The 26,408-nt window shown below is 35.3% G+C and overlaps 1 protein-coding gene across 3 annotated transcripts in view; it reads right to left on the bottom strand.

The window, feature by feature from the left end:
• Nucleotides 1-26,408, bottom strand: part of mol (dual oxidase maturation factor 1 mol) — a 54,449-nt gene that overhangs the window by 21,451 nt on the left and 6,590 nt on the right. For 2 of the 3 annotated variants that reach the window (XM_076121718.1, XM_076121716.1), the window contains exon 2: nucleotides 21,094-21,275. The gene's annotated coding sequence lies outside the window, so the exon portion shown is untranslated. Of the gene's footprint in view, nucleotides 1-2,878; nucleotides 3,159-21,093; nucleotides 21,276-26,408 lie in introns of those variants that run through there. The other variant, XM_076121717.1, reaches the window with a different exon arrangement.

The following is a 26,408-nucleotide window of genomic DNA, read 5'->3' on the forward strand; positions in this document are numbered from 1 at the left end:
AGTATTATGTTTGTTAGTTAAGTAATTTGAAGGGACACTCGAATTACGGTTGGAAGTTAGTGAAGTTGACGCAATCAAGAACAATGGTTGGGAAGGTAATGAGTTATGATGCGAGATGAAGCGTATGATGGATGAAGATGGCTTAGTTAACGTAGTTAGTTGCAGCATCTTTGAAGTAAATTATCAGTAAAGTCGTTAGGCATACTTTTGTTTGTTTATGGATTTGTATAGCCAGTGTTCGCTTGACAACAAGGATCAAGCTTTGTTTTGTAGATAACATATTAGCACAGAGTTGTGATAAATTAATTATTTACAGAGCTCATGGAATTGGAGTTAAAACTACTTGGTTTATATTTTGACAGCTGCTCAATTTAGTTAAAATAATAAGTACTTGCATTGATTGCGTTTTAATATTGCTATAATACGTATGAGTATTAAACAACTGTGGAAGATCCGGAACTAAAACCGGAAGTATTATAAATTTGCTTCCGTGCATTACAAACCAAATTGTGGTGATAAAAAATGCATTGACTGATCTGATGTTCAAATTAAACAAACCTGACGGAGTTTTCGCTTCACTCGAGAAATATTCAGATAAGGCGGTAACTTTCATAGTCATAACAAACTGTATATCTGACTTGAGTAACAATTTAATGTAGAAATACAACCATTACGTCAAAATAAAGAAAAAACAACTTTAGCGATTAAGATCAGGCCTAATTGTACGAAACTTTCTCAAAATTGATTCCGATGATGTCACCTGCGAGCGCGTGGGATGTCGCTAAACTACCCTAATTGCCCATATTCAGATAATTGTGAACGTGGCCAAATTATCGATAGGAGCGGTCGAAAACCTAGCACGTTTATAATAGACAGTTATGAAACCAAATCGAAACAATCCAGAATTACAGAGCACTTTCATGTTTTCCAATGGACTAGGTTTATGGCTTATTACGGTTATAAATTGTGTAGGCGGAGTAATAAGCGATTTTCGTCAGAAGCTTGCCTTCACTTAAACATTTACGTCAATAATAAGTTCCTCGGAAGTAGAATGTCTGGGCTAGGCTTTAGCTGGGCTCGGTCGTAGGTGCTTATTTCATAAGGAGTTTATTACGAGTCTATAAAGGCCAGATCTTATCTGAAATTATCAACAATATGATTTTTATTGCCCGTTTTATATCGGTACTAAACGGTCGCTTTCTATAGAAGCGGTTAAAAGTAGAATATTAAATGTGCAATAATCTATAACATCATAATAAAAGCTCTAAACCTCAGTAATGATATACCATTTATGATTATAATATTATCGAGTAACACTAATCCGGCAATTACAGGTCCTTTATATTCTAATGTAGCCAATGCAAATAAAGCTTATCTAATCATTTTGTCAAATAGGCTTTTGAGTAGGCGACGTTGTTCCTACATATAGCGACTATGATGTATTCATACGTTATGTTGGCCAAACATTTGTTAACAGTTTTGCAAACGTTAAAAGTGTGTCTTTTCTAAAATACCTTATTGGATGTGCTGTCACACATAAGTAGACACTAGTTATTACACGTACATGTTTCTTCATGGAAATGATTAATCACGGTGAAACAATCTTAAGGCTATGTCATTACGAAATACAAATACTTGGTTAGTTACATAAGGTAGTCGTAACTTATTAAAATATTATACGTTGATTGATTGTCATGTATCTGTCATAGCTTTTGTATGAGATGTCCTAAGGAAAAATAAAAGACGTGTTTGAGAAGAAGCACTTTATCATTTTAATTACATGGTAGCTACTATCACTGTGGCGGTAAAGTCGAGAGAATTTCGCGTTCTTAAGACGTTTTTCAATAAATTGTTTGGGCCTCAAGCTTGATGACTGCAATCGAGCTATCCGAATTTAGCGCATATTATGACACATTTAACGATACACAAGACTATTTAAAGGAAATACCGTCAATATGTTGATTGACAAGATAAACAGTAACACATCTTTATTTATTTGCTTGTAAAATAATTCCACTGAGTGCTGTCAGTCGTCAGAGATCGCACAACTTCCTGACATTATCTCACCTCATCTAAGTAGACCCATCATAACCAAGGTTTTAATCTTCTCCCATTAAACGCATTTTACGTAGAACAATAAAATTATACACACTCATAAATAAGTACTACTTCCTGTGTTTTCATTGTAGTTGTGACGCTGTGCATTCAACGTTCAATGTTTTCGTAAACTTCATAAACTTTGTCTCTTGTCTTCTATGTGATGGGAACGTTACAAAAAGCCTAGTTCTTCCTACGTTCATAATGAAAATTAGCGGCATGTGAAATATATTTTGTAATTCACTACACAAAGTCCTTTTGTGTATGAGGACATGGGACAGTATGGTAGACAAATAATTCTAATTTATAAAATATTCTGTTTTGCCGTGCCAAATATAATATGTTAATGATTTTAATATGTGCTGTGTTTATATATCAGCTACTATTTCTGTATCTGAGCACATTTGGTCTTCATTTCTATCGTAGTAATGATAATAAGTACAAAAATCTTATCAGGCCTAAATAGTAGGTAGGTATACTTAATTTTTGTTTAAGTAGCTGGTGGGTAGTTTCGGAAGTCGCTTCATGCCTGATAGTTAAATTGATGCATATTTACCATTTCATCTCAATAATAAATTAGGACCAACAACTGAATTGATGGACTATAAAGTTAAGAAAATAGTAACAGTGCATTATATTCATTGATCCTTAAAAGATACGAGAGCATGACAACGTTAAAATTGCACAATATCATCTGAAACACGTACAGATGTTAGCAGTGCACAAGTGACCTATTGCACAAAACTGTAACTCTTTCTCCTCGACTGAAGGTACCACTCACCTTTTACAACTGCACTTGTGAACACAATATATACCTCCTAATATGGCACAAGGAGCGTTGGCACAAAACATCACAATATACACTATTCGTATACTAGTCGTGTCACTGCATTATACAGCACTGGGGTTGAGATTTATCACTTGGGGGGCGTACGTGCGCGTCGCATACTCGAACCTCGCGCGTGTGGACGAATTGTCACAAAAATCGGTCGTGTTGTATCGTTAAAGGCTCAGGCCGGACTGAGCAGTTTATTATTATATCGCGGGAAGGAGCGCGGCTGTATTCAAGGTTCTGGCCGCGGCCGGCACGCAGCACGTAGCGAGGCTTATCTGCCGTCGCCTTTGTCGCTCACGACCCGCGCTGTTCGCTCCGCAACGCTATATTGCAGCGAAACTCACATTTCGGCAATTTACCGTGATTCTTGATTGTGATCAATCCTTTGCCATCAACTAAATTTCCATCAAAATTACCAGTTGTCTTCGCATTCCTTAACGACAAATGATCAAAACATTAATGCTGTTGAACCCCATCAATCACATTGAGATCTTTCCGCTCATTGAAGTGTCAGTATTACGTAAGTCGAACTTTGTTCGGCGCGCTATGGATTATGAATGTAAATCATAATAAGTTACGATAAATTACTTATTATATTTATTAGTGTGGACCGCACTGCCGCAGCTATTAAGCCGAAGGTTGACGGAGCTCTACAGACTACAAATAAATAAAAATATTGGACTCGTTATACATGTAGGCATAAATGGACTCATTTAATCAGAGGAATGCAGTAAAGCCTTGATCGTTTTGTTATGAGTCCAGATTTAAAACAGTTTCAATTCAATCGGACGGATTTGCGTGAAAAGAGCAAAATGTATGAATTATAAACAGTTCATGCAAGAAGAATAGCGATTGATAAATGTTTTAATAACAAATCGATACTGTGTAGTATGTTTGCAAATAAAGTGACATTTTGTTGCTGAAATTGTAACCCAACACGTGTACTTGCACCCAGATACATACACAGTATTATGACGACGCGTGTACAACTTAATAACATGTATAGTATAGCTTGACAACTTTCTTTGGAGAGCCAGATTTTTTTGCAGTACGAAGTTCCGTCCCACATCCAGATTATTTTAGGACTATTATTTACAATGCTACTGTGGGAACAATACCTGTAAGTATGATCCTCAAAGGACACAAATATCTACCTCTCTAATTCGTATTTCAACCAAAGACACCATACCCAGCAGTTGCACTTTACCGAGGGTCTTGTCCAATAGTTAGCAGATTAACCTCCTTACAGTTAACACTGATTAACAGTTTGTTACCTAATCAGTAGTTTGTCAGTTTCAAAAGTATTACAAAGTGCATGTTACAGTTCAGAGACGGATGTGAAGCAAGGATGGTCAGCCAAAGTCAAGGTGAACGGTGAATGGTTTCTATTCATCTTTCATGCGTGCTTCGATAAGTTAGGTAATATCGCGTTGGCTTGTCAAGAAAGACTTACTTATAATAAGACTTTATTTTGTTATTGAAATGTCTGTGGTGCGAATCCATGCTTGGTCGAAGTAGGTGACTTGACATCGTATTAATATATATTGGTCTTATTTAAGTAGGAAAATAGCGTATTGTAGTGCGTGGCCAATACCACGTATAACATCCTCACACGTGACATACAGTGTAGGCAATAGAATGACGATATGACATATCGTCTTTCATCATTTACCTTGAACAAGTTCACTAGTTAAATAAATAACAATTATGCAATCGAATTAGTCAGTAAAATATGTAACTTTCCATCTATTACGAAACGTAGTACGAGACAATTTCGATAAACATGTGTCCAAAACTGATGAAATTTTATTAACGTAGTGAACCTTAGTTCAAACCATCATTCCCTTTTCCGTTACGAGAGTATAACCGTAGAAGAGAAAGAGGCCATCCCTATATCCTCTACGTTAAGTGCTACGTCTCCTACGAGCTCTACAGGCGCTACAGGAAATTGTTCTACAACATAATTTGCGTCAAATATCAACAATCAACATGACGACTGTTGCTAGGTAAAGACTCGTAAATAGCAAGTTACCTTCTAAATACTTCAGCAAACTTAGTATGTAGCTAATAAAACATCAAGCAAACAGTAGCTGGTATAGTATTTTCCTGTTTATCTACACTCAGACATTTTGAATATCAATTAATTTTACTGATAGCTATGTCGAGATAATAAGTCGGTTAGTAGGTGGAAATGTTTATCAATAGATCGATCCAAGTATTGTCGGAAACAGATATTACTGGCTGGTTGACCTTTCTATTTGGCATATTCAATAGCAACTTGTAGAGAAGTAAATAGGAATCAGAAATCACTTCCTACTAGACAAGGCCAGCTAGATATTTCCTCTACGTATTAGTTTGTATTTATTAATAGAGAAACAAAGTTTATATGTGTGTACGTATGTAGTAAACATTTATTTTTAACATACAATAATTATGCTTCGGCATTTTTATTTAAACGAGAATATGGAATTAAAAATAGTCAAACTGGTTTCTTTAATTGTTACAAAAAAGATTCGATAACTGTAAGCATTTATAAATAACTTTTTACTGTACGTAGCTTTGCAAAACTCTCATTAAATAAATAAATGGGATTTAAATCTTAAACAATGGTATTCGTTAATTCATTTCAATCAATAATGATATTGTCTGGTAGGATTGCAATCTAAGATAGATACAGATGAAATAGATACCAGTGTAATACTTCAATTTTGGAGCACCTCTGAACCGTATTGTTGGCAAATATAAAATTGTGCCTGATACAATGAAGGATAAGGTAAGCAGGTGTTGTAACCGCGATATACTCGTATGTCATACGCCTCGTCTTGTAATAAAATTAGACACGCCATTGTAATGTTAATATGAGAGAGATTCTTTTGAAATTTATATTAACAAACATATGTCGAGTGAATTGTGGAGTTCTTTGTTATATCGTGTCACTTTCCATAATAGATCGCAGGTACCTTGTGGATGACATTCTTGCTTATTAGATATTTTTGCTACTCTATCCTTAAGGTGATCGAATTTTTGATCATGCTCAATTGAATCGTATTACTGTTTAAAATGTTTTTAATTTGTGTGTGTATAGTCTTTCATTTTGTGCAAGATTTGGCTAAATCAAACTGAGGTTCTAGCTCTAAATTAAATATCGACTACCACTTACAATATTCGCTTGAAATTGATAACTGGTTTTATTTCAAAAGTATATTATCATACTATTAAAGGTAATTTATTTTTTTTAACGGTCTAGACGGACTCTTTTTACACCGACATCTTAAAGTTCAGAAACACGATGGTAATTACTTCTGGTGAGTAAGAAACTATATCAATAAACGTAAGATAATCGTCTCTACAGTCACTCTTAAGCATATTCCTAGGAAAATATGACTATATGACATTTATGGTTGCATTTCAGGGTTGCACAGGTCAATAACTTACAAGCAAAAAGTTATAGCAATACAAATAGCAAATGTCAACCGGTCGCCTTAAATCGGAACTAAAATAGAATTTAATGAGCAACGCCAACGGTCGCTTAATTTTAGATTTCGTTATTGTAATAATATATAAAAATGATAAATGACCAACAACAACATTTGCATTTGCAGTGTGTAATTCTTAATACCACTTACAACATGGCCATATTTGATGGACACACTTTAGTTGTTTGTGGAAAACTACGCTAGATCATTTTATAGTGTGAACACTGAACAGTAGGTAATTTCGAAAACAGGAGTACTTAATACTTTTCTTATAATTTTGCGTTTCTGTTTTGACATTACCGTTTTAGTAAGTGATTTTTTTTATTTGTGCCATTTTTAATTAAAATGTGTGTAGTTTATGTATACAATGTATCTGTCTGTGAACAGTAGGCTTTATACGTACATAAACGTCGCATCATCGACTTCGATAAAAACATCGGAAGGCCGCTTCGTACATTAATGATATTCATTGAGCGGCCTTAACATAGCTAAGAGTAAATTACATTGCAATTATATTATCCTACTACTTACCAAGTAATATTATAATATTCTGTTACCTAGTAAAATGTTAAATAATTAGTAAATAATCAGTATTCTGTGTGTCGCATGAGACGCGAGTAATGGAGCAATTAACTTGAAGGATTTTACGGCATTTACGCATCTGTAGGCAGAAGGTATTGAGTACCTTGACAGTACCACGTACCTTCTAATTATCTATTCAATTATATTCTTGACTATTTCAAAATTCTAACGAGACTTGTTGAGGTTTACTTACAAATTTCGGTTTGGTATAGCTACTAACTAATTCCGCGTAACAGTGTTTCGTAGTATAAGAAACTTTTAATTGTAAAATATTTGAATTTTTCAAATTCGAGATGACGTTAATGTGAAAAAGGGAATATTTTGGAAAAATAATAATAAATCATAAGAAACTCTTATCAACGCTTGCGGACTTTGCAAAAAAAATATACAATAAATTGTAATGTCAATTAAACACAAAGTGAATATAGATTGTAGTAAATCGGGTTACTGTTGTCTGAGTTGTTTATTATCGGCACCTATGAACTTAAGCTCAACGAAGGGCTGAATCCGGAAAGTGAAGGTAAACGTGTTTTAGGTATTCGTATTCTCTGTAGTTATCTGTGATCATAGTTCCGCCCTTATATTTACGCGGTGACATTATCTTTAGAGGAAATCATTGTGCTAACATTTCTGTAAAGCGGAAGGCTTATCGAGCAATCTAGTGAGTGTTAAAAGTGCATGTCGTTTGATCAGTTGAGTCACGCTCGCACTGCACCCGTCGAGGTTACTCTTGTGAAATATCCTCCTTACGCTACGCAAATGTAGCCTTTAGCCTAAAAATATGTTAAGTGTACATTAAATTAAATTGACTGGCAACACCTCCGCGGCATTGTTGTCGGTCTTATTATTTTTTATTTTATTTTTACGGCGTTCGCGACATTATTGCATAATTTTTAACCTTGAATTTATTTCTGTCAACTTATTTTTTTTTGCAAATATAATTATTATTTTTGAATGGTGATACTAATTAATGCGATAGAATAATATTCTCACACATTATTGAGGGTGTGTCTGATAAAGAATGATAAAGCATCACAATGTTTAATATTAATGAGGTTTAATAACAACTTCGGGCTTATTTTTAGCCAGTTAACGCGCCTTTAGTGAATTGGCACATACTCAATCACGCCGCAGGTATTATTATAATGATTTAGGAGTTAATATCGATCAATCTGTAAAGGTTGTTAATCGTTTATTGAAGGCAAATTAAATGCTTTCCGTAAGGTCTTGTTTAATCAATAAATATATTCAGTTAAATTTTATAACGTAGCCAAGTTCAAAGCTACTGTAAATGAATATGGACAAACAAATATATTTAGAATGCCTTATTCAACAGTCCATATTTATTTCAGTATTTATATCTTATTTAAAAACTTTTGTAAAAATCACATCATCATCTTTCTTTTGGCTACACCAAATTTGTTATACCTCTGCACCACCCTAAGGTGGACTGTCAGAGAATACTTAAGACATTAAGTACGTCTGTATACTTTGTTTATAAAGTCAATAAATAAATAAACATGATTATATACGACATGTACATTTTTCATAATACTTTTTTAGTTTCTCGACGGTTTGACAAATATTTCAGGGAAATATAACTACAAACTGGAAATAAATCATCGACTAAGTATTTAGTATTTAGCAAACAGTCGACAGATGTCACTTAGCCTTTTCGTAACTCGTGCGGGACATGACAGATGAATTACAGATAAAATAAATGTTAAGTAGTGAATGTTTATTTACTTTAGTTTATATCTGTAGGCAGATGTATCAGAGAGGATCGTTAAATGCCAGAGTTTTCCCATTAGTATTATTTCAAAATAATATTAGAACTAAAGATTGCCTTGTTAGTTTCGTGAACGTTTGCGTTGCAAATCGTTCTCTATGAAAGGTATAGTACCTACATAACAGAAAACCACTAACTAAACTACGTACATATTTATTTCCAATGAAGTACATACTTACCTACATTACTGATTTACCTTGATTAAATATGCATTTTTCTAGAACGGAAGGCACAGATGTAAAACAGACCAGTATCAATTACAGGTAATGAAGTTTATTCAGATTATTTTATAATTATCACACTACGCAGGAGTAATTAAATCTGAGCAATTTATAATATCAGACCCTGGCTTATTCATGCATTATTCATACAACGGCATACCTTAACAGCTAGATGGTGAGCGAGAATCGCTGACACGTTTATGCCTCATCTCTATTTGCAAAGTGCAGGCTGCAATACGTTCATGACGTAAGTGTGGCAAAGTTACTAAATTGTACCTAGATGGTAGCAACATTTATCTTTGTCAAAGTGTAACATATTGTATTGTGAACGTATAACGACATCCTAGATCGTTCGCCTTGAGTGCGCGGGCGCAGGGCGGGCGAGGCGGGCGAGGCCTCCGCGCGAGCCGCACCGTGACCTCACACACCATAATGTACAGGAAAATAATGCTTCCGCACACCTGAAACACTCTGCCTAACGACCATTTAATGCGTCCAGTCATTTACTTATACTCGCGGTACATTAAACACGTTCAACCATTCCGAGGTAAGTAATAGAAGTGGTTAATAGCCTTTGATACGCGATGATGAGATCTTAGAGAATTATACCTTGTATTTATATGAGGCAATCAATATCTGTCCGACAGTAGGATAATTTGTAAATATGTAAAATTACGTATAAAGTTCTTGATGACTATGTCGCGATTTGTCAACTGCGAAATCGGGGATTTATATATTTTCAAGCCTTTCGGTAGAAGTAGCTGTAAAAGTTCCGTTATAACTAGCTTATCTGTGTTTTCATAACTTTTAAACTCTCGCGTTGCATGTTTAATGTATAATAGAATACGGGAATTAACGCGAACACGCATTTTACCTTAAAATGCCTAACGTTTCGGCGCAGGTTGCACTCGCCGTGGTCCCAGGCAGACTGGAGCAGCGATGACAGGACTTCGTGTATATGAGGCGGACGAATGTCCATCCACCCTCATATTTTGATTTTTCCAACCGCCAACACACACTACACTAACCGTGTCCCTATTCTGTGAGCTAACCGATTGCGAAACATAGCGAGGTTTTGTAACAGTAATCACTGGATTCCACGTCGCGGATAATTTGAAGCCGTCTTCCCGATTGAAATTTGGATGTTTCTTGATTTCGATCGCTTCACGAACAATCCTCGAGTAGAAATGTCGTTCAGTGGAGAGGACTTGAGGGCGATGGAATTCAATCCAGTGATTAGTTCCTGCTTCGAGTAGATGTTCCGCAATGGCTGACTTGCTGATTTGACGGTTCTTAACAGCGGCGATATGTTCCTTGACCCTTTCAGCTATCGACCGCTTAGTCTGGCCTATGTAGGAACTACCGCAGCTGCAGTTGATCTTGTAGACACCTGGTGTTTGAAACGGTAGTACATCCTTCGGTGTGCCCACCATGCTGCTGACTTTTGCCCCCGGCGTGAACACTGTGCTGATGCTGTATTGTTTCAATACATTTCCGATCTTATCAGTCACTCCTCTGACGTAGGGCAAGTAGGCGGGCTGTCTGTTGACCTCCGGATGTTTACTCCGTTTCGTGATCCTGTTCCTTCGTCGACTTACGTGGTATCCGTTCATTCGTAGTACCTCCTGAACATGTTCCAGCTCCTTCCCAACATGTTCAGGGTCACAGAGGTCATGAGCTCTGTTCTTCAGTGACGTCATAACGGACTGCAAGTGACGGGGATGGTGTTTATCTGTGTTTTGTTTGAAAACCGTCGTAAAGAATATAAATATTCTTGTTTTGTTTTATGTCCTATCTGATATACTGCTTCATCGAGGTCAGACTAGATGGCTTACTATTGCCTGTACCATTTAAATATAAAATAGCTGAGAAGCGCTAGTCAAGTTTTAGAGAGTTAGTAATTAAGTACTCTAAATAGTTTACAAATAAATTTAGAATTGACGAGCAAACAGTTCTTTTTATATTCTGGCTGGAATTCTACCCCTTGGCGAGTTTCTACGACACTGATTATCACTCGGAAAAAGTGTAAATGAAAAAAATAACAAAAAAAGATTTTTACTTTTGTGTTTCAGGAAAAATATGGATGATATTTTAATATTTTCCTTGGAGCTGATTTTAATATAATTTAATATAATGTTACTTCCTAGATTATCACAACCACGCACTATCTTATAATTCAATTGATTAGTTACTTATAATATAGACATCGCGAGTGGCCATCACTACTGACCAGTCACGTTGTATGATATCACCACGCGGACCTTAAGCGATGGAATCAATGCATCGTGGTGGGTACCGCCGTCTTTCATCCGTATCAAGTTTCCTGCTTCAAATGACCCTTGTAATTATATTCTAAGAATTGATTTATTGATTTGTTTATGAGAACCGGATTTGTTGGTTTTATTCTCATTTTTTATATATCTAAGCACACACCTGTAGCTCGATCCTCTACTGCTATCGACTACCGACGACCGGCTAGCTATTTTACAAGAAAATCTGTTCAGCGCCTCTACCGGGCTCCGTAAGTACTATTATGGCGGTACATTTTCAAATGTCAAACTCTCGATACTCGACAGTACCAAATGCAGAGAATTGCGCTACTGATATCTATATTTCTATTAAAATGTCGGAACAGTTAGCCTAGACTAATTAATTTGATATAGACAATGTACAAATCGTCTTCTTAGGTCTACTGCCTTTGGGAAAACACGTGATTTTGTATGTGTACAAAGTACATATATTTCCAAACCAACAAATGTTGAATTACATAAAATTATTTGTATGTAAATATTTGCGTATATTAGTGCTGGGCTGACACCTGGTGTAATGATAGACGCGTGACAAACATCTTAAATATTGCAGCATAGCTTCTAACATATTTTGTAAAACATCTCAGTTTACCGAAATACATTTTCCTGCGATTAATTTAGCTTATTATAAATCGATGATGTATGTTATACTATATATCACTGTTAAAAAAATATAATTATATTAAATATTACACGTGTATTGACATATCTGATTAATAGAACACCAATAAGCCACACAAGATACCACAGTCGTCGATTCTTCACAATAAATTAATTTAGAATTTGTTTAATAATTTCATCAGAATAAATAAAGACAAAAACAGGTATTTTATGGCCCATTATCAATTACATACAGGTTGTTGCAGTTAAAGGGCGAGTGATGAAATGATATTAGCATAATGTCCGATTTTCCAGAACCGTCATTTTCTCTTTCATTTACGAAACTTTCATGTGTGGCGACACTTACACATGTCAATCTTGTGAAACATGTCATCACGGTTTCCCAAAGCTATAATCAAATGTATCTTATTTATAGAATCAAACAATAATTAATAAATATGCGCATAAATTATCGTGTGACTGCTAATTGACAATAAAAGAGAAACATATTCTTTTTCAAACAAAAACCTGATGAATGAGTGAAGTTTGCAGATTGTACAAAAATGGATTTCAATTCCATATTCTAACCTAGGCAAATAATTTGACGTTTTTGACAAATTTCTGATACAATCATTGTAGTCACTATTGTCATCCAATACGACCTAATAAGGAAACCGAATTAGTTGATTGGTTAAATAAAAAATATATATAAAAAGAGGTATTTTTCAAGTATTGAATGACTAAGAAACTTTTTGTTTTACTGTTTTCCTGATGTCTTTGCGACTTAATGACACATTCTTCGGGAACAAGCAGGATCTTCGTATTATTTCAAAGTATTTCCTTTGTTATTATTTATAAGATTTACCTAAACCGATGTTTGTAACAAATTGAGTCGCAAAAAGTATCTATTGGGAAAATCCGCAACCGATTAGGTATGTATCAGGATTTACTCAGAGGAAATGTCATTATTTATTTTTACTTGATTAAATTGTTACTGTAAATGATTGTGCAATATTTATTCACGACCACAATTACCTTTCATTAATATACACAGTTATAGATGTACATACTTCCTTTAAGCTTAATGTCTCTCATTCAAAGCGAAGGTCTTTGGCCGGCAGTGTTACAGTAATGGTCCAATTTTGTTTTATTTCATGGTCAGAGAATCATTTGTTTCTAATGTTTGCAGTACAAAAATAAAATATTCTTCTGTTGTTTGCAATAAATACTTTAACTGTGCTGTTTTTTATGAGATCTCTTGATATCTACCTATCTAAATAAATCCTAGCTGGATGTCAATAACATTTTTACTAATAGGCCTGAATAGTTATTCCGGGGCTTCAAGATCTGTAGTTATAATGCTGTTTGGTCCGAGGAAGAATACGTGTGAACAAAATATCTGTTCGTCTGCATAAAGAAAGTACATAACAATCAAAAGTGCGAATCGCGTATTGCGCAAGTGAGTTTCTCTAGTCGAAGTCAGCAGATTCACCGACTACTAACTACCCACTTGCAAATTACCTGTTTATTCACCAAATTACTATATTTAATTCATTTGATCGTTCACATGAACTTTCAATATGTTTTATATAACGTAATTGATAATGAAGAGTGATGAGACGTGAAACGTGTTGTAAAAGTAGTTGCGGGAGGCAAGAAGCGCAATGTATTCAAATTGAAAATTGCGGTAATTCATAAATCGCTGGGCGTATTCACGAACGTTGCAGCGTGGGAAACTATATCCCCGCCCTTATAATTGCTGTAATTTAATTAATCAATTTCTGGTTTGAAATAGCGAACAGTAGACTAACTAGAATAACCACAGTGTGCTTCAAATTTATTGCCAATGCTGCACAAACTTGATTGAATTGGTTTTTTGTCGTTCGGAAAATACTAACAGCATCACTGAAAGAGTGACGGTGAGATGACGTAACGATACTGCATTATATTTCTTGTTCACTCAATATTGCGTGATTCCTCGTGATCAAGGTGACTCATACATCAAATATGTTTGGAAAATACGATAACCAGAACTGGTGGTTGCATCTACATTACAACTTGTTAGCGTGCTTTCAAGAATAATTCGTGCTGTTTGATAAATTTATGACAAAAAGTTTGAGATTGATCACCGTGTGCTGTATGTACAATACCTAATAACAGTTGACTTGATTTGCGTTTATACATTTAATGAACTATGTGTTTGCCTGTCCAAATCCGTTTAGCAGTTTGGTCGTGACTGAGTATTAAACATACAAACCGCAAACAAATTCTTTAGCTTAATGTTTGTAGCAGTATTCAAAGTCGTTGCCAAGTATGCAGGAACGTGTTTTGTAGGTACTCGCAAATCGTATGACATCGCTAAACATTGATAGAATAGTGACAGAACTTTCACTAAAGGAAATAAATCCTTGAGATTCAATACGCCAACATTCACAGCATATGGAATTATAAACATTATTCAGAAATTCTTATGAGGAAATCTCAGTACAGGTTTGTTAAGTATTTATTGTATTCAAGGAATGTGTTTTGCGATAAATGCAACAGATACCTATACTATATGGTGCATAAATTAGATAGATTAGGTTTCAGCTGGCATGCGGATCTTGGCAATGCTATTTATGAGATTGTAATGTTGTAATGAAAATTTGTTGGTAAATAATCTGGCAGCTTTCCAGCGTTTGTAAAGGCAACTCAGTTTTTGTCAATAGAGAGCTTCAAGTCCTTAATCCTGTACACCGCTTTGTCGACGCCAACTCACTTTATTCTACCAAAGACCTTTGAATTTAGTTTGATGACAAAATGACTTGTAAAAAACTAAAATTCTCACTTATTTCAGAGACAGTGTTCAATTGTCTAACTAATGGACATTAATAATTTTTACAGCTAGCTAGCCAACTTTAATACTAGATTTTGATGATGTAATCTAAATCAGCTGACTCCTGGCTGGACTGGACTACACGTCACAATCACGTGCTGGATAGAGCCTACACTATGACGATAGAGCCGCTGCAGTCGACCTTAGAGGAACTGGTCCGAACATTAACAAGCTTTACTGTATAATTTATTAAGTATCCGCTTTATAATATCACGGATTTTAGTTGAATGCGCGTGGGCGTATCTTTATTATAATACAATTTCATAATTTTGTTTAGTTTGTTGCTTTAGGATTGCTAAAGTTCGATGCAATTCAGTCGCTACGTGGACTTTAATTGTGAAAAGAATAACAAATATTAAACTAAATTAAATGTCACGATTCAATGTTTTTATTTGTTCGCAAAATTATAATAAAAGGTCTATTTAGAGTGAAATCATATTTATTCTAGTGAAAATTAGTTGCGATTAAATTAAAACTAATTGGTTTTACAGTTTTCTATTGCATATTGTAATAGAGTATCTCTATTAATTTACTTTTCTGTACCTAAGTTAGGTGAATAAATTCAGAACAAAGTTTGTATTCAGTTTTATATACGCATAATGCATGTATTAGTTGCATGCTATAATATTTTTCAATCTAATCGTAGAACTTAAAATCAGAAGTCAAAATAAACAGTCTTGACATTAGAATATTGAATTCCCACCCACGCCGTCACGTCGCAAATACATTATACAATTCGGAGAATCATTCAATTATTCTGAACTGTGTACACAAACCAATTACCGAATTGATTGTACAAATCTGTATTCCATCAGACACGCACAGGAATGCGTGGTTTTGATTACGTTTGCGTGCTTTACAGGTCAATTCTAAGTCGGACTTACAGGTGTCATCAATTACATAAGTAACTATTATTACTTTGTACTTTCTACATTAACCTCCGGTCTCAGTACTGCATTAACCTCTGTGCTGTTTTATATTTACAAATTAAGACTTAAATTGTTCAATTAATAACTAGTATAATTAGATAGAACTTAAATGGGAAATATAATTTATATACAATGGTATAATGAAGTAAACTGACGATGAAAAATTCGGCCCTAAGAATAATTTTGAAATACCTTAATAAAATCGTTCTACTTGCATTGCATTAGGCAGTTCCATCAATTTCATAAATCGATCTCTGTCTGCAGTTTAAAGGTTACGGTTACCAATCACAGTTATAATCGTAAGGTTTGCATCGGGTTCGGTTGCCAAATATTTACAAAGTAACAAAAGAGTCAGCTTTGGTGGATTTCCTCGCATAAGGAAATGATCAATCAAATTCAAGATATGATTTATTCAAATACGAGGTCGTTGTCGCATTAATATAAGGAAATGTAAATACCCGTTTTAAATCATCTAAAGGTTTTATCAAACATGTTTCCAAGAAGTAAAATATACTAACTCCCGGTTTCTGAGGTACATTTAACGGTAGTTTATCTATTCAATAGCGTTTAACCCTAGAAAGATAGTCTGCGTAAAATTTACGCATGCGTTTGCGAAAAATCGCGCTATCTTTCTTAATATCGCGAACGCATCATTATTCATTAATAGTTTGAATTTATTTCGCAGAGCTGTGTGGCATGCCACAGGCGACTGAGTTGGCGGTGTCAGCGCTTTCTTCGTTAATACCTCATTACATAAACTTGTAAGCGTCGGCATTTGTCATTGCGTATGAATACTTGGTGACTAAGAATTTGTACGATTTTTGTGTGATTTTTTTTATGTACAGAAAAATACGGAGTCGACTACATTACAAGAGGGAATATGTAATCTACATTGTACATTTTTGTATTTGAAATAAGTCCTATTGTAGATCATGGACTGAATCGTATCTGAATGTCACAAATCTATTTTAATTTATCTCCTGTATACTTGTGATTAAATATAATACAGTTCATAATTAGTAAATGATGATTAGATGTATGTAATAATCCATTTTCCCTAGATAAGTTGATATACGGAAATCACTGTAAAGGACATTTATTCAAATTAAAAACCAGAAATGCCGTCTATCAAACAACACATATTTTGTTTAAAAGTTATGTATAAAATTTGTATAAATACATAATATACAGAGATTATTGTGACTAACGTCTATGCTCAATCAACCGAGGATCGACCTCCATAAGGCTTTAGTACAAAACAGTGACGTTAAAAGAATTTGACGATACGTGGCCTTTAGTGACGTAGATTACATATTTTTCGTGAGTCAGAAATACCTTCGAGAAATACACTAACCGGTCAAAATTACTCACGCTAGTGACAACCCGGAGCCTTAATGGCTGCTCTCTAGAGACAACAAGTGTAAGGTTCAATTTCACTTCATTAACCTATCTGTCAAGTAAAGTGACAGAAAATAGTCCAAGTATTGTTTTTCACGTGTTCTCTAAATCACGAGGAGAGAAGATTAAATCCTGTTATTTAAGCAGGTATGGGAGAGTCATTGATAGTTAAATAGGTTAACGGATAGAACGACGAAAAAATGCTAGTACTTATAGGTATTAATTGACTTTTGTTGATGACACTTATAAAGTAATTTGTATGTATTCTTTTGTTTCGAGGGGTCTACAAACCCATCTCATGTAAGTCAAAGCAGAAGTCTAAACACAGAAAATTAGATAAAAAATTGTTGACGAACTGAGGCTCTTTATTACAAAGGAGTTATTAATTAAGTTGTTTGTTAAACTTCATACGACATTTCAATGGTGACATTGAAATATGTGCGGATTGTGCGGTGACCTAAGCATTTGGATGTAAAGGGTAATAACACGGAATAGGGACATTGGGTTTACTACAGCAAAAACCGTAATCCCTTTATTAATACCGGTCTTTAAAATAATATCATTTTGAGTTCTTCAAAACAATGCGTTAATCGTGTGACAATAACATCCTGACATTATGAGTCTCTGGTAATGAAGGATTATTTTGTATCCGATTTTGTCGTCATATAAGTGAAGTAAATTGTAAGACAATGGCACATAAGAGGTAACCTCTGCTTTAATGGGTGTCAGCGATTACTGCTGCAGGATGTTCAATTGTTTTGTCGATGTTCACTGATGAATGTTAATGTCAGTAAGCAGCTCGATGATTATCTGTGATTGTTTCCTCCAAGACTCACCCGTGGATGCCATCACGCACACTCTTACCTCAGTTAAACACAGTCATTCGCAAAATTACCAGTCGGTTTTTTACAAAAGCTCGCTGACTGGGATTTTACTTTTTTGTTAAACATTTCATTTTTGTCATTGTGTCTGTCAGATATAATATTCCATTCAGATTTCTCAGAGAGTCGTGCTTCGTTACGTACCTTCTACACGTAACGAGATTTAAAAATAAATTCCAAGTGAATCAAGCATGTTTCATTGATTATGTGAAGGTTGATCTTGTAGCGGCACCCTGTGAGCCGCGATGTGTTCGGTCAGCGGCTGAGCGGCTCAGCGGCTCGGCGCACATCGAGGTGATGCGAGGAGGCCGTGGCACGCCCGCCCACGGACGCAGGGCCGCGTGTGAAGCACGATTAACGATCATCTCAACACTCTTCCGGATCCGGAAGGTAAAACCCACACATAATGAGCGTTATTCAGCTGTGCGTGATTTAATATAGACATAATTTATTTTTTGTCTCGCGATTTAAGGATGTTATTGTTAATACGGTGGGTAAAAAACATGAATACTGCGTAGACTCATTATGCCGACAGTTTAAAATGTATTACATCTTACATCCTGAGTACGTAGTCGTACGTGCGCAACTAATGTTTAGATATCATATTCTATTGCAATAGAGTGAAAAAAAACCGCAAAGTGGTTTAAATAACCTGTGATCATAATATGATCGACGCAGCTATCACCACAACTTTCAAAGTTATGTGAAAATTAACTAATGGGTTGTAACAATCAGTTACATAATGAGGAGTGAAATTACAGTTTTGTTGTTATAATGTTAGTATGTCAAGCGACATTGAATAGGCTATAAAACTTGTAGTACGATAGTGCGTTCCACTGAATGATTAAAGCGGTCATGACTGATGCGGGTCCGGCACGAATCATCATTAATGCAGTTCGCTTTCAAATTATCGTTATTTCTTCTTCTATAACAGTTTAATATAATGCTTAGGTATTACATAACATAGTTCAATAGACAAACCGTTTGCAAATTTTATTCAAATACACATTTGTGGATCCGCAAAACCGACTTCACTCCTAATTATAATATTCATATTTCCAAATTCGTAGTTTGAGGTTACAGTATAATTTAGTTATGGTCATTACCACTCCAGCTGCGGCTTTGGCGCGCAATTCACGGCAAAAATAAAACAAAGCATCGTCAACAATGACGACCTTGCGCTCGCGCTCGCCGCAGTCGTCGCACCGTTGTGCAACAACACTTTACGAGAAAGCACACTTTCTTCCACGTTACACCGACAGAAGATTGTTTCTGCATCAAAATGGCGATTGTAAAATACAAAGAATCCTCGAAAGGTTAAGCGTGAGTCACATCAAGACTCCCTGACATTAAACTTCCGCGTGAATAACTTTGGCGATAGAGAACAGCGATCGATCGAATGTTGACCATAAAGGGCATGTGCGCGGCGGTTTATTGGCGAGCCGAGTGGTGGCGAGCGGTCGGTGTCAGGGTCCGAGTGTTCACTATTTACACTTTCACCTCACTTCGGGCTTTACCAGAATTTACGTCATCTCGCGGCGGCGCAATTATATCATCACGAAATCAGCTGCTGGATAAGTGGCACACTGGCACACTGGGCTTTTGAACCCGAGTCTCACTTTTTGTTGTTTAGTTATTGTATTTGTGACTGTTGCAAGGCTCGTTATCGGTCATTAGGTTTTATAATAAATATCATGCCGATTTACGTTTTCAATTATACTTCTCACGTACGTCTAATATTAATGTAGATTCAGTCTGAATTGCAAAACACATATACTTTCTTTCAGCAACATGTTATTACGCTTTCCCTCAGGCAAACTGTATTTTTACAAAAATATTATACCTACCGATACTAAACCTACGTACTTAGTAGGTATGAACTTGACTTTAGTATGTAGGTTTTACCCAAAAGGAAAACTTGGAAAAAAATCCCAAGCATATGTAAGTGTAGGTAGGTTCATTTCAAATCCTAAAAAGTTTGCTTATCCCTACGATAGAGGGCGATTCTCCGATTTGTGCAAAATCGCTATGATTTTGTACGCATAAAGTTATATGAGTAAACAATGGTTGTGTTCCACACATTTATTATACTATATTGGGGCGAAGCGTACTTTTGTTAGGAGTAGAAATATTGGCAAAAGTTAAGCGAGGATTGGTTTTAATGTAAGCTACGACTAAGCTGGAAGTCTTGAAAGATTTAGCCAACATTGTCTGCTAATACATTACGATAAGGTTTTCCAAACCCGGCGGGGATGTCAAAGGGAAAATATATAAATGGATCGTCTCAACTGGCGTTATTCAATATAATAATAAAAGGCGAGATCTTCTGTATGTCTAACTAATTGTCTTAAAATATCTCTAGTCAGAGCCGTGATGTTGTTCAGGGCCAAAGTAGATTAAGGGCTCAAAGACACGGAAAATAATAAAACAGTAAGAAACAATTTACAAAGTTAGTCAAACATTGAACAGTGGTGTGTTGATTACACACGCAGATCTTTTGTTCTGACGGCAACAAACCCATTGTTTTTCGCGGTTTCTCTTTACCTGGTCGTGCGTTACTTGTCATACATTCAGAATCCACCCGAAGCTCTGTGTTTACTACCTTACGTCACTTCACTATTCCATTACGTTATAAACTTCCAAACAATGTGCTCTTTTGCAATAATTACGTTTGGAATGTGCAACATAATAAATTTTGATTCACTGAGTATTACGAACATTAAATAATACACGCTTTTCTTTATTGTTTGAAGTTGCGTGGCTTGGATACTAACAATTAAACTTAACTACAACGTAACTTAATTTGAGTTCCTAGTGGAGTGCTATTAGGGACAATGGTAACGATATAATAAAGAGTTTCATTAAGTGCATCTGGTGGCGTCATACATATTTAGGCGAAACTTATGATGTTTAAATACACGTTTATGTTCAGAGTATATTTTTTGTGTGGCTCTCGAAATTATTTAATTTAAACGATTGGATCTTTCAATAGTCAATAGCATCACAGTAGTTCTATTTGGAATGCAATACATAAATACATAGTTATATTCTATGTAAAGGTATCTAGCGTATGCTTAACACTAATCGTTAAGTCAACTTACCCGTATTCCGGAATAGAGTGCTTATACTTTTCTCTTTTCATTTCCACGTTTATTCAGAGTGTGGTTTCACCGTTCATTTCACAAGGCACACGCACGTCACACACTTGACAATTCATTACATAAACACTGCTTGTTATCACTTAGTCAGATTCACTGAGATCGTCAGTCCCATGACGCGGCACCTGTAACAAACACACGACATTAGTAACGCATTAGCAAACATTTGTGTTATGACATGTAGGACGCGTGCGAAAGTGTCTGCAGGGTGAGTTTTATGTTTCACAATACTTCAGCGACCATGTGATTTGTTTTTTGATATTTGTTAAAAAATAATGTATTTGATTGAAAATTGATATAGATACATAGATTTCAGTCTGAATTGTACACCTTTCCGGTTCGTTTCCAAAAATCCTCTCGGGATAATAGCTATTTCTACAAGATTTTTGGAAAACAGCTGTAGATTTTCAACAGTTTCGTGGAAATCTATAGCTATTTTCCACAAAACTGTGTTGTAACTGTAACTGTATTGAGCAGGAGTAATGGATATGTGCAAATCAAAATTCTTTCCGAACGTAGTTTGTCAGAATTTCTATATTATTAGAGATACAGGTACCTACAAGTAAAATTACAATAATGAAACGAAACATTGTCACGTTTGAAACATTGTGTAATCTAAACATACTAACACATGAGTTGTGTTCATATAAATATATGCAGGAACGCCTATCTGGGGGCACGGAAGTGCCCCCGCAAGTCGAGCAAAAAAAAGCGGCACGGCCGTACCATCCTTTTCTCGAAGCAATTCGGGCTATTTTTGACACCCCTATAATTTCGTTGTGGATAAAACAAGAAGCCTGGATTTTCAGCAACTAATCAGTCATTGTATAAACACGGTATATTTAAAATTTCAGTCAATTTGAACCAGTAGTTTAGGAATGACAACTTGTTAAAATTTTGAATTTTGTCACTCACTGATTCACTGACTCACTGACTCACCGATCATCAAAAGTCTAAGGTACTTCTAGCAAACTTAGAAGCTTAAAATTTAGAATACGAATAGGGTTTAGTGTCTTAATCATGGGAAAAATTTAATATTTTCTAATTTCGGTCCAGTTTTCTAAATACACCAACTGCAACAATAACTTTGTAATCCCATATAAATGTATAAGATTACAAGGTTACATTTGCAGTTAATGAATTATTATTACTGTAGAAAATAAAATAAATTGGTGTAAATAGGTACCTACTATATGAGGCATAACGGGAGGGGGTAAAGGGTGGGTAAGGGTGTTTAGCCCATGAAACTTAACAACATTCCCATAGGAAAATATGTTGAATTATGAAAAAAAACGTCTTTCCATACAAATTGGACTTATGTTCGCTCTACAAAAAGAAGTGAGATGCCATCAAAAACATTCTGTAAAAACCTCAAGTCTCGCCGTAAAAAGTTGTGAGATCTTTATAATACCAAGTCGATTAATCTATTTAGTCTCTACTTAAAGGACCTTCTGTCTTAAGTTATTACGTATGTTATTATCATGCCAATTTAAAAAAAAATACCTTTAAAACAAATAGATCGACTTGATCATCGCAAGAAAACACAAATCGCCATTAACATTTCAGGAGCATTAACTTCTCGTCGTGCTGTGTAGTGTGATACATACTAATAATCAAATCATGCGATGGCCAGGTCGGTCTATTTGTTTAAGAGGTATTTTTTTTTTAATTGGCATGATAATAACATACGTAATAACTTAAGACAGAAGGTCCTTAAGTAGAAACTAAATAGATTAATCGACTTGGTATTATAAAGATCTCACAACTTTTTACGGCGAGACTTGAGGTTTTTACAGAATGTTTTTGATGGCTTCTGTTTTCTCTGAACATTCCATGTGCCATATTTCAATAGGAATTTTTCGAGCGTCATGAAGTCTATTGATTTCATAATTATGTATATGTAACGAATTCGTGAAATCGATGTTGTAGCCTATGAATTCTAAATAATCTGCGCTAAGAAATTTATACTAATATTATAAAGCTGAAGAGTTTGTTTGTTTGAACTCGCTCTTCTCAGAAACCACTGGTTCGAATTGAAAAAATATTTTACTGTTGGATAGGCTATTTATTGAGGAAGGCTATAGGCTATATAACATTACGCTAAGACCATTAGGAGCGGAGTAGTAACGAAAAATGTTACAAAAACGGGGAAAAACATGACTTGACATGACATTCTCTCTTATGTGACGCAAGCGAAGTTGCGCGGGTCAGCTAGTAGCATAATATAATAGAAGTCCAGGATATTTTTTATTTAGCCTGTTTCTATGTCCCACTGTTGAACAAAGGCCTCTCCCCTGAGTTTCCAGTCCCCTCGGTCGATTGTTGCGTCTGGCCATCAGATATATAAAATGTTAATTCAAATCAACAAACTACCAGAGTCATAAAGTGGTTAATTTGATAGTATCTTTGATATTGCTTATATCTTTAATATCTGTTTGATCGATTGCTCTCGGACAATATTAATCGATTGTCTCATTACATTGTATTGCATTTAGGTATTCGAAAGGTTCTTAATGTCTGATATTGTCGTGCCTGGCTGGTTGTAATTCAAAGTTTTTCGCAACAGCTATTATTTAGAAGGATGATGAATTGCGTGAATGCTCTGTATTTGAAACTACATTATAATCTATCTAATAGCTTTGACATTTGTGACAATGGCGTGCTATGCATTAGAAATAAAGAAACACACGTAAAAGTTACAATGAATGAATTGGGAGGAATTTAAACAAGAAAATATAAACAGAAACAAATGAACAGTATAAAAAATATGCGCGTCGAAAGCATTTAATAAGTAAAGAATAATATATGTAAATTCTCCAGTCCTCCCTGGTCACTTTGGTGAACTCAAGGCCTATAATGCCACCTCATATTACGGAAGAACTTTGCCAAGAACAGTTATAGGTTATATGATTTGTTACTAAGAAACTAATCAAAGGATATAAAAACAATATTCCTTCTCTCTATTGGTCAGAGATTCAATACTATAAATAGTTAATTTGCAACATCAGAATTCAGATCATTATAATTATATAATATTATAATTTTTCCATCACTTTTGACGGCTGTTCTGTTTAGACCGTTATTTTGCCGCCATAAACGTGTTAGTCGTTTCAGATACCGGCAGCTGTCGTATCAACATTTGAATAAATGTATATTAAAGAGTTTTTATCGATTATTCTAGATCACGTCGGCAAAACATTGCAGCGGCGTCGCTTGATACTGGATCGTGAGAAATGTGCACGTGTCGCGGTATAACTGTTACATAGGCGACGATGAAACGTGCTTATAAGGCACTTGTCCCACCGCTAACGATGAACGAGTAACGAGTAGAGCTAGAATTGGAAACGAGTTGGCGAGCCGCGGGGAGCGAGTGCGTAGTTGCGGTAGTTGTGTAGCTCTGCTACAAACGAGTGTGCGAGTGAGGCGAGCGATTACTCGCATCACTGTCATCATCGTAGAGAAATGACAGCTGGTTGCTCTCTCGACGTGTGTTCTAATCGCGCGGGTATCGCTGAGCGATTGTTATCTTTCATGGTTCTGGTCGCTTAGCAGCAGACTAGTGAAGCGAGTGATCGCCGTCAGCGTGAACAGTCAGCGATCAACTATTTGTATATGTGTCTCTTTTGTTTACATGGAATACATATCTACTATGCGTTTCTTGCACGAGAAAATAGCCGATAGTTTGTCGTTTTCTCGTCGGCGGTGGGACAAGTGCCTAATGTGGCTTTTACTTAGTTTTAATATTATCCATCGTTAAAATGAGTATATTAAGACCAGTAATAGAGATAAAGATACATTTTTCATTCAATAGCAACAAACGAATTATAAAACAAGAAAATAAAATACTAACAGATTACGAAGTTAATTTGGTCGACTGATCCAATAGAGAGATCGATATTCAATTATATTTATAAGTCTCCGAGTCATGCAAGAATCTCCTCGAGCATAATATACTTACTAGTCTATTTGCGATACATATAGCAAACAATAACCGATATTCAATAGGTTTTTAATTAATTAAACTACATATTATCGTGCATTCAGATAATTCATTATTCCTTGCTTTATTTATAGCTCAAATGTTATTGGTGGTTGCAAAAGACGGCCTTCGTGTTTGAATCCTGCGCCCGCACAGATGTGGACAATCACTCGATGCAAACGTCTATAATTACTCATTACGCTAATGGATCTTCGATAGAGCTCACATTATAGGCTTTGTCACGACTCTACAACTTGTAATATTGAGATAGTACTTTGATTGATGCGATTGTAAGTTGAGATTTTATGTTTTGACAGGATATGATTGTAATTTGAGATTCTGTGTTTCGTCGGTATTGTCTGAGTAAATTACCCGATACTTCAACAAGTTTGTACCAAGTGCACCATAAAGTATTATGCGTTTCAGATTAAAATATTATACTTAATGCGGCACCTACAATGTATTGAAATAGAAATATCTGCTATGTTGCGTTTAGTTTCGGCAGTTTCGATTCAGAGAACACTGTCCATGTGCAAAGGCAACTTTTGTTAGAAATAAAATTTTAGTACTTTATGCTTTAAGCCTATGTATTTCTAAAACGAGAGATTCACTGACATCTTTTAAGTGTTATTGTAGCAAACGCTGTTTTGTTGAAGTGTTATGTGAGGCAGTAAAAGCGAATTCTCAACGTTTACACACCTCAGTAGCTTTCAAACAATAGAGACTGCAAAGTGGTGGATTTACGACTTCAATATTATATTTTATAATAAAGAAGTGCTTTGTTTGTTTAGTAATCGCTAGTGTGTGAAATCTCCGGCTACAGATTGTCGGAAATACTTCCGTTCTTTTAAGAAGTAGTCAACTATTCCATGTTTCTTAGGGATCGACTATGTAAATAAATATATTTCATAAATTTCATATTTTGAGATTTTTTATAATCATAATCATTTTGTTGTGTGATTTTGGGTACAACAGGTCTTGCAGCTAAGAAAATAGTAGTTCTCCAAAACCTGTAGGTTGCCATACACAATTTACTTCAATTAATTATAATTGTCTTCACAAATGACCCAATCCTTCAGAGACAGCCTTCAGACAGCGAGTTACCCTTAAATTTAATCAAACTTCGCTAAACTCGAGATAAACATTGATGTTCATGACAACGACGGAATAAATTACAAATCTTTCGCAAGAGCTTCTACTGGCAAACATTTTTAAGTAGGATTACTTGCGTTAAACAATTTAAGCATGCTGCGTTTTGAAGGACGTCGGCATTAACAAG

Source organism: Anticarsia gemmatalis, chromosome 13 (genome assembly GCF_050436995.1).
Source record: "Anticarsia gemmatalis isolate Benzon Research Colony breed Stoneville strain chromosome 13, ilAntGemm2 primary, whole genome shotgun sequence".
NCBI lineage: Eukaryota > Metazoa > Arthropoda > Insecta > Lepidoptera > Erebidae > Anticarsia > Anticarsia gemmatalis.